Genomic DNA, 9,548 nt, shown 5'->3' on the forward strand with positions numbered 1-9,548 from the left:
AACAGTGAGAGACAGAACTGTAATTGAAAAATCCAGTAAAATGCATTTCAAAACAAAAAAATGAAGGTCATACATTTGATATTTTTATTTTATTTTTTTCAACACAACTTATGTTCTGCAGGGCATAGAAATGTTGATAGGAGCAACATCTTAGCGCAAAGAAAAAGAAAGAATCCCCATCCATCATCATGTAGCTTAAAATCAAAACTCCATTCATCACTGCTAAAAGCCAGAAAGTGTAGGGAGTGAGGGAGACGTTAACACAGAGAGAGAAGGAAGACAAAGACGAAACGTTGATTCACAGAAAGAGAAAATTCGAGCAAGTAAAGAAAGAGACAAGGGAGAAGTGGTAGACACAGAGATGAAGAGAAAAGGAGACACAAAGAGCGAGGGGGGAGGTGCGGCAGACTTTAGGCTGAAACCACTGCGGTGTTTAATTGCTGTAAAATAGGCAGTAAGCTTCTTCCCACCTACTCTTAGTGTTGTTAATATGCTGTTAGTCTCTTCTCCTCCTCCTCCTCAACACCAGTCCCCTGACACACACACACAACCTACTTACATCCATCCCTTAATGCACGCATGTATGCAGAGACACATTTAGTAGCTGTGACAGCACTTACACCTCTGTTTATGTGTGTATTTATGGAAGGTCAAAGGGTTCATATCCACCTGCTTAGGCTTTTAGCTTTACATAAACAAATATGCACATATATGTGGTTTCTTGGCACGTGTGTGTTTCTGTGTGGCTCTAGCATTAAGCAACAGGGGCTTTGAGAAGCTCTTGACAAGTTTAGTGAGGAGGCTGCTTCCTGGCTGAGAGCAGCCGTTATGCAACGGAACTGCCGCTCCTGTCTGCATCCACCTAAAATCTCCTCCCCACTCTCTGACTTCCACAAAGACACACACATGGATGGATGCACATTCATGCACTTGTATTCAGTTTTTTCATTCCATCTGTCTCCTGTCTCCTCCTCAGGTTGCCTCTCCTACCCTCTCCTCACTCCTGCCCGCTCCCCTGCATGTTAACTGAGTGAGTGGATGCTGAAGGCTTTAATCAAGGCAGCACAATGCACACCGGGCTGTGTTGAAGATCACTTTCCATCAGCAATGCGCCGCTCTCTGTTCATCTGTCGGGCTACTGTTCCCGTTTTTGCTGGTTGAATTTTTTTGCCTTTTTGTCAGAAAGACTCAAATCTTTACACCAATGGTGCAACAGCATTGATAACCTGAAGGGTTGTAAGCTACTGTGGTGATACAGCCATTCATCAGGAAGAAAAATGGGCTCCAAATAATGAAGATATTGAACCATTTATCACCGGCTTACAGTTCTAACATTTCATTAATACATGACGGAAAACATGAAAAGAGCAAATCCTTTGCTGTCCCACCTCTACACACACACACACACACACACACACACACACACACACACACACACACACACACACACACACACACACACACACAAAGATACTTCACTGCATTATCTTTATTTGTAATTTGGGTTGTGCTTTTAAAATAGCACACAAAACTATTTTTAGACAACTTCACTTTCAGGAAGAGCCTACTACAGAGTCGACTGTCATTCATTGTGATTTTCTCACCATGACTTCTCTTTGGGGTTTTTTTCCCTCAACTCTACAACCCCTAACGCAGTCTTCTAAACAATTAGGCATACAGGCTACTTTTTAGTATATACATCAAATAAACAACATAAGAAACAAATAAAAACTAAGCAAAAATAAATAAATAAATGTGCATGATGTGCTCAGGTTCCCAGTGAACAATATAATCAATATGCAAATGAATGACCAATTAAAGGAAAAAAGCAACATGAAGTGTTCTTATTGCAGGGAGTCTGTACTGCACAATGTGCTGGGTGAGGACTCAGACATCGGACAGACAACCAGGGATAACGCCATATTAAACTAGTGATAAAAGTATAATAACAGTGATGAAATCTGTGTTGGTGTAAAAATTGTCAGCAAAATAGACAATGAAACCTCAAAATGATGGTGTAAAGCCTAGATTATACTCCTTTGTGGACATGGTCACAAAAATCAGACATTACAGACCTTTGCATTAACCATTTGATGCTAAAATTTACATCACTGGGACCTAAGCAGAAGCTAGTGACTTGTTAAGTATCCCTAGTAGTAAGTAGTCCCTGCGTAAGTGTGCACACTTAAGCAGGGACTATTTAAGTGTGCACACTTAATCCTGCGTGCTTAAGTGTGCACATCTAAGCATACAGGATGTGGACGGGGACCTGAGCTGCATCTATAAACCTGGAGAAAACCCACAAGTACAGAAAAATGTTTACTAGCATAACAAAGCAGTAAGATACATTAGTACAGTGCTTAATCATAACACTCCTTGTGTGTCTGCTGGATAGTTTAACTATTGTCTCTCCCTCAGTCTGCTGTGCAGATGTCCATGTAATTTGCAAGCGATAACCACAGACATCACACTGTTTATATGGTTTTATAATGCAGTGCCTTCGATTATAAAGCCTCACTCAAAATGAATTGCCCATCTGGTTTCATGACAGTTTTTTATTTTGAATTCTGCTTTGTGTAAATGATTCTGTCACTTCTTTTGTGGCTTAGTTTGTCTACATCAGGGCTGCCCAATCCCAGTCCTCGAGAGCTACTATCCTGCAGCTTTTAGATGCATCCCTACTCCAACACAGCTGAATCAAATGGTTTGATTACCTCTTCAGCATGCCATCATGTTTGGCAAAGGCCTGATAACAAGCCATTCATTTGATTCGGGTGTGTGGAAACAAGGATGCACCTAAAAGCTGCAGGACGGTAGCTCTCGAGGACCGGGATTGGGCACCCCTGGTCTACATAATTAAAATAGCACTTGTTCGAATTATTTACACATTACATTTTTAAATGTTTGTATGCAGTTTTGTATTATTAGTTTTGTCTTGTATTGTATGTCAGGAATAAAAAGAAAACTGTACCCGTATTTGTAATTTTACCACAGATTTTCTTCAAAATTGCGCCAATCACAAATTACGCATGAACAGCTGTATAAAACTAACTACACTTTTACATCAATGATCGTCACTTGTACCCAGACACCAAACAATTCACTGAAAGAGTCCACAGTGACAAGTAAATCTGTAGTGTTTAACATAGTGGGTTCAGGAATCCCACTGGGAGGTGCTTGTCATTTTGTCCTCTGTTACACAATCAACCAATCAAACAATGCTTGTTTCATGCCATACATGCTAGGGGTGGGCGATATGAATTATCTCAGTTGTTCTCCTGACTGAAGTTTGGCCCGTGTACAGCATCCTGCTATACGATTGCATTTGTCCCTGACCACCAGAATCCCTCACGTTAACTTTTAATGAGTGGAAAAAAAGTTGGCGTTCATCCTCCAGCTTCACTGTGCTAATGTTATGCTAACATAGCTGTGTCGCTAGCAATCACGTAGCACAACATTATATACCAGGTAGTCCAACTTCAGTAACCCTGCAAACACCACTGCTGTTTAGTTTTCTGTCTTCATTTATGTTGGAAGAGGTAAAAAAATCTCTCAGTCAGAACACGGTATGAAATGTTTAGGTGTAAACTAGCGAGCTAAATTCCTGTTAACTTCTAACTCCGTTAAATTTAATAACTTCTGTTTTCATGGATGCATGGATGTTAAACTTAATTGTTACACCCGATAAAGCAGCAACGCTGGTGATTTAATTAAAAGATGAAAGAATATAGACCGTTTTTAATTCTTAGTGTTTGTTTGACTTTGGGACCAGAAGTAGATGGAGTTTTGGACCCAGATTACTCCGCGAAGCTCCTCACTACAGCAGCCGTAATGCTCTGACAATCCATCAAGCAGTGCGGCTTACCAAAGTTGTACTAAAACCTTTTTTAACAGATTTCTGCACGGCAAAATCGGTTTGAGGTCAGTAAGCACAACCAGAATTCATACATAAGGCACACTCTCGATTTTTGAGAAAATTAAAGGATTTTAAGTGTGCCTTATAGTGTGTAAAATACATTATACAGAAGAAAAGAATATATCGTGATATATATCGTTACCGCACATGCTTCAAATTATATCACGATATGAATTTTAGGCCATATCGCCCAGCCCTAATACTGTACATGCCAACCCTCCCGATTTTTCCGGGAGAATCCGGAATTTCAGTGCCCCTCCCAGAAATCTCCCAGAGCCATTCTCCCGAATTTCTCCTGATTTTCCACCCGGACAACAAAAATGAAAAACCATATCCCAGAATTCATAGCGCGGCCCAGCCAATTCCAGTTTGTGTGTACCTCAACTGTGCGTAGGTTGAATGCTAATAGGTTGACATGATGGCCGGAACAGCGATGCCACACCATGTCGAAGTTCACCTGAAAAAGAAGAAAAGCATAAAAGATCAAAAGTACAAAAATAAAAATATCATACAAAGCACAGAGTGGCTACAGTGACACTTTTTGTTTGTTTCAACCTTCAGTTTTTCTTCAGTTCTTTCTATGTTATAACTTTCTTCTTCTACAAAAGCACAAGCAAAGAGTAGCCAACACTCTGGTGGAACCAGAGTGTTGGCTACTCTTGCTTGAGACACTGTCTCCATCTAGCAACAGATGCTCACTACAGGTAGACAGGCTGTTCGTAATTCCCTACAGTCTCCCAGCACAGTGCCAGCAGAGAACCATGTTGATCTCATGAGGCATCTAAGGGAGGACAAGTGATGCAACCCAGCTTAACAGTGGTGCTCACCGCCAGCCCTAATCCATTTGGTCCCTGTGACTTTGTCCCCCACTATGAAAAGAAATTCAAGGTGGAGGGTTACCATTTTGACAACGTAGAGGAAATCCAGCAACCATTTGAAAGTGATCAAAATGGTACTTCCAGCTGAACAAAGGCATTTTAATAAAGAAAAAGTGGCTAAACCTAAATCTATCCAGAGTCCAGAGCCAGCTACAAGCCAGCAGTGATGGCATGATCAAAGGATCAAAGCAGTTATGGGGAAAATTATGGAGATGAGGGAAAAAGAGAAAAGGGCTGGTTTCCTGTTACCTGGCCAAGTTATTAAAGTACCAAAAAAATGATGTAAGTAACCGACATTTGTTTTGTTACATAAATATGCTGCACATGTGACTTGGGTGCATAGTGCAGCTTGGGGGAAATTGTTTCATCATTTCATTTATTGTAAAAATAACAATAAATTTGCATTGAAAAAAAGTTGTCTTTTGTTTTTAAATGCCGTCAGTTACAGTTGTTTGTATTGTATTGGCAGGTCACCCTGGAATTGGCCAAGAAAATTGGAAAAATAATAATTAAATTTTTTTTGATCCATATAATCATTTTTCCTCTCCTCTACTGTGGGTTTCAGTTTTTCATGTTTTATTGTATCTTTCACACCGTGAATATTGCTTTTTATGTTTTAGGCAGATAATTAATCAGAGCTTTTTTTCTCTTTCCGTATAACGCCCATTGTCAATTATGAAGTTGAACTAGTGCAATTATTAGTGAATAGAAACTTCAATGTGCTTGCAGTCTTGTGGAATATAATATAACTAATTAAAGCGGCTAAAATCCCCAGTGAGGTGACAGCTGTGTATTCACACTGTACTGCACACAAACTTTTGCTGTTCTTTTGAGAGAATATTTGAATTTGTGTTAGTAAAGCAAAAAAAGTTTCTTTAACCAACTGGCGCAGCTGTAATCTGATCTAAAAAGTTCGAACCTGTGTTTTCCATTCACGGTCTGTTCTACATTATCTACGACATAATAACATAAGACTGAATGACAACTTAGAATTCATTTGCTGATGCTGCATGGCGTGTCCTGGGGACAGGGAGTAATTCCTGTGTCATTGTGCTTTTGTGACACTTCATCTTAACCTAAACCATGTGGCCATTTGTTGCACTCATCAGTGTCTAACCTCCAGTCCTCCTCTCCTCTTCTTTGCCCCAACGCCCAATACATCTACTATCTCTCTCTGCTCTGCAGCCTTCACTAATTTTTTTCTCATCTGCTGCTGTAACAAAAACAAGCCTTCCTTCTGAACAGATAGCCATTTCAGAGTTAAGTTCCAGTCTTTAGTGGACCTCTCCAGGGACAAGCCTCTTATTGTGTAACATGCCGTCTGCTGTTACACAGCTCTGTGTAGGTAGAACGCAGAGGTGCAAACCCCATTCAATGTATGAATGTTTCAAGAGCCCATTAAAAAAATACTCCCGTGTATGTTACCTTTTAAAAAAAAAAAAAATTGATCACAGAGTTGATGACTTGACACTAGAGAAGTGGAAGGATGAAGGGATAATGTACAATAGTGGTGTGAGCTTGGTGGCATCTGCCCAACAAACAGGAAGTGACATTTTTAAAGATGCACTTCTCTTAAATAATAAATTCTTAAATGCATCACGAGGACTGTAACTACATAGATAGTTTTGATTTTACGTGTTTTGAAAATGTTTAAAACTAGACTGTACCAAATTAGATAAGCATATATTAATGTTCTTTTTGAGAGTTATGGTTTCAGAACATGGCAGTGCAGTTAGGCCTGGACACAAAACTAGCCTGTAGTACTGTGGAGATGCTGTACTAAAAGGCAGTACCAATAACAAGCTACAAACACAGGCAAAGGATACCAGTAGCCAAGGACCACAAAGGGAGGGGGAATAAAGACACAGACACACGAACACCAAACTTCCTTCTAATACCATATCACCCCATTAGAGCACTTCGCTGTCAGACTGCAGGCCTACTTGTTGTTCCTAGAGTATTTAAAAGTAGAATGGGAGGCAGAGCCTTCAGTTTTCAGGCCCCTCTTCTGTGGAACCAGCTTCCAGTTTGGATTCAGGAGACAGACACTATCTCTACTTTCAAGATTAGGCTTAAAACTTTCCTTTTTGCTAAAGCATATAGTTAGGGCTGGATCAGGCAACCCTGAATCCTCCCTTAGTTATGCTGCAACAGGTGTAGACTGCTGGGGGATACCCATGATGCACTGAGTGTTTCTTCTTCAGTCACCTTCTTCAGTTTCTCATTCATGTGTTTAAACACCCCTCTGCATCAAATCATTACTTATTATTAATCTCTGGCTCTCTTTCACAGCATGGAGGGCGCGACAGGGAGTTTCTCCTTCCCACAGTCGCCAAAGCGATTGCTCATAGGGGTTCATATGATTGTTGTGGTTTTCTCTTTTGTATTATTGTAGTGTCTACCTTACAATATAAAGCACCTTGAGGCAACTGTTGTTATGATTTGGCGCTGTATAAATAAAATCAAATTGACTTGAATTGAAAACTGAGTGCAGTGGTATTTTAACCCAGTCCAGTTTATTATCTATGTGTATCTAAGTGATCTTGATGTGAGCCGACTATAGGTCTGAACTGGTCAAGGGTGAGTCTTTCCAGGGTCTTCATGGCAAGTCAGTACCACAGGTTTGTAATCCTGGAGGCCACTGGGATGTGATGTCTTTGGTACAGGAACGAACTCAAACTCTGCAAACTCAAACTCATTATGAACAGGTTATCAAAGACTCTACAAAGCTCCACAGGCCTGGAGACAGAGGAACTCAACCGGAGTCGTCTTCCCATTTGTTTTTCTCATTCTCATTAAATTCTTCTCATTAAAAGTTAGACTGCCACCTGAGCCAGATGATACTAGTTATACCCATGACCAAGTGAACAAGGAGTCCACCTACAAAACTGCAGCTATGTTATAGCAACGCCAGGCTAGACGATAGCAAAAACGCAAAAACGCGAAGCAGGCAAATCAATCAGGCAAACACTCTCAGGTAAGACGACAGTTTTTCAGGAGGACAGATGACCAAAATAGTGGTTGCTATGGGTTATAAAGCCATATACAACCTTGACTGAATTTGATCAAGACTGCAGAAGGTGTCGAATGTGGGCAGCTGACAGGGTGCAGCCATGTTCATCCATTCGTACATTTTCTATTGTCTGTCAGACCAGTTCCTTGGGGCACCTGCCTCAGCAGAGAAGCCCAGACCTCCCTTTCCCCAGCCACCTCAAACTCATCTAGGGGAACACCGGAGCATTCCTAGACCAGCTGAGAAATGTAATCTCTCCAGTGTATCCTGGGTCTGGAACTGGCTTCTTTCAATGTAGAGGAGTCACACAGTCATGTGTCCATTAGTTTTACTAATGGACGTCAAAACGTCAAAATTAGGTAGCAGCAAAAATTAGTATTTTTGCTGCTACCTTGTTTTAGTCACTGGAGCCAGTAGTGACTCAACTGGATAAAAGCATGAAGTGCAAAGTTTATAGCTAACATTAATAATCTTGTACAGGTGTACACACATATCTGCCAATTAGTTTTAAGTAACTTAAATGTACAACAACCAAAGCTCGAGAGGAAACATGTTACTAAACACCACACCTTATATTTGTCAGATAATTCTATTAAAAATGCTCCCAAAGGTACTAACAGCACAAACAGTAAACAATGAGCTAATGTCCAACTACATGTCTAGCTTTCCCCAGGTACAAGATAGTCTTATTTTAATGGAATCAAGCATTCCATTTTTCTTCATCACAGTCAGTTTTTCTAGTCTCTAGTTTTTCTTCTCCATATGTGTTTTAAATGTATGGCTGTTTTTTGGACTTTGCCTTTTTGCTTGCCTTGATTGTTTACTCTAACGATGACTGTGTACCTGTGTGAGAGCTCTGGCTGAATTGAAGGTTTGGATTGTATTGCATTTGGCTCCTCTTCTCTTGTTTGTTACACAAACTGTCTGCTGACGCCAACATAGTTTTTTTGTACCAGCCTGGAAACATCCTTTTTAATTAAGCACATAAGAATCTGTGAGGATTCACTTGCCTTTGGAGCCAGCCTCGAGTGGACACTAGACGAACTGAAGCTTTTTAATGTAACATGGTCCAACATAGTTTCGCAAAAAAGTCTTTTTGGTTGACTTGAATATCTCCTTCTTACTTATCTGCAGTACCCCTGACAAAATAGATACAACAACAACTTGGTCTGAACCAGTGGAACACAAAAACCATATAGTAATATTGATCATTTTCTTATGTTACTAAGAAGCTACAGTTTCCTTCTAATCTCATCACTAGTGTCTAAAATGCAATCTGATATTCTATCCTGCTTAGTCAAATGTATGTCAAGCTGATGGAACAATGCTTAATACAAATACTAATTTTCTCCTGCTCTTTTCCCACTCAATATTGGTCAACTAGTTTGATACAAAAGATTGTAATCATCACTATAATGTCTAGGGACAGGCACTGAGCGTGCAGAGCGACTGGCGGGGCTGCTGCTGCAAATGACAAGACTCATTTTAGAAAATAGGCAGCCTGCCATCCGCAGTGAATCCTATAAGCTTATCAGGCTCTCAGAGGTACGGATGAGTCAAATACTTTTTCATCCATAAGAGCTTTGCCTTTGTATATTATAGTGTTGGTGTATTCATGTCTGCATTTGCGCTTATGTGTATCGTTTTATCTCTAATCCTATCACGGGTGTGTGTCCACCTCAAAACAGCTAGATCACGTTTACACTCTGTAATGACCCCCAGACCAGCACTTCCTCCCCTC

The sequence above is a fragment of the Aulonocara sp. 'chitande type north' Nkhata Bay genome, linkage group LG11 (assembly GCF_057382095.1).
Source record: "Aulonocara sp. 'chitande type north' Nkhata Bay isolate Kocher_YH1m ecotype deep benthic linkage group LG11, A_spYH_male_GT1.1, whole genome shotgun sequence".
In the NCBI taxonomy this organism is placed as follows: Eukaryota; Metazoa; Chordata; class Actinopteri; order Cichliformes; family Cichlidae; genus Aulonocara; species Aulonocara sp. 'chitande type north' Nkhata Bay.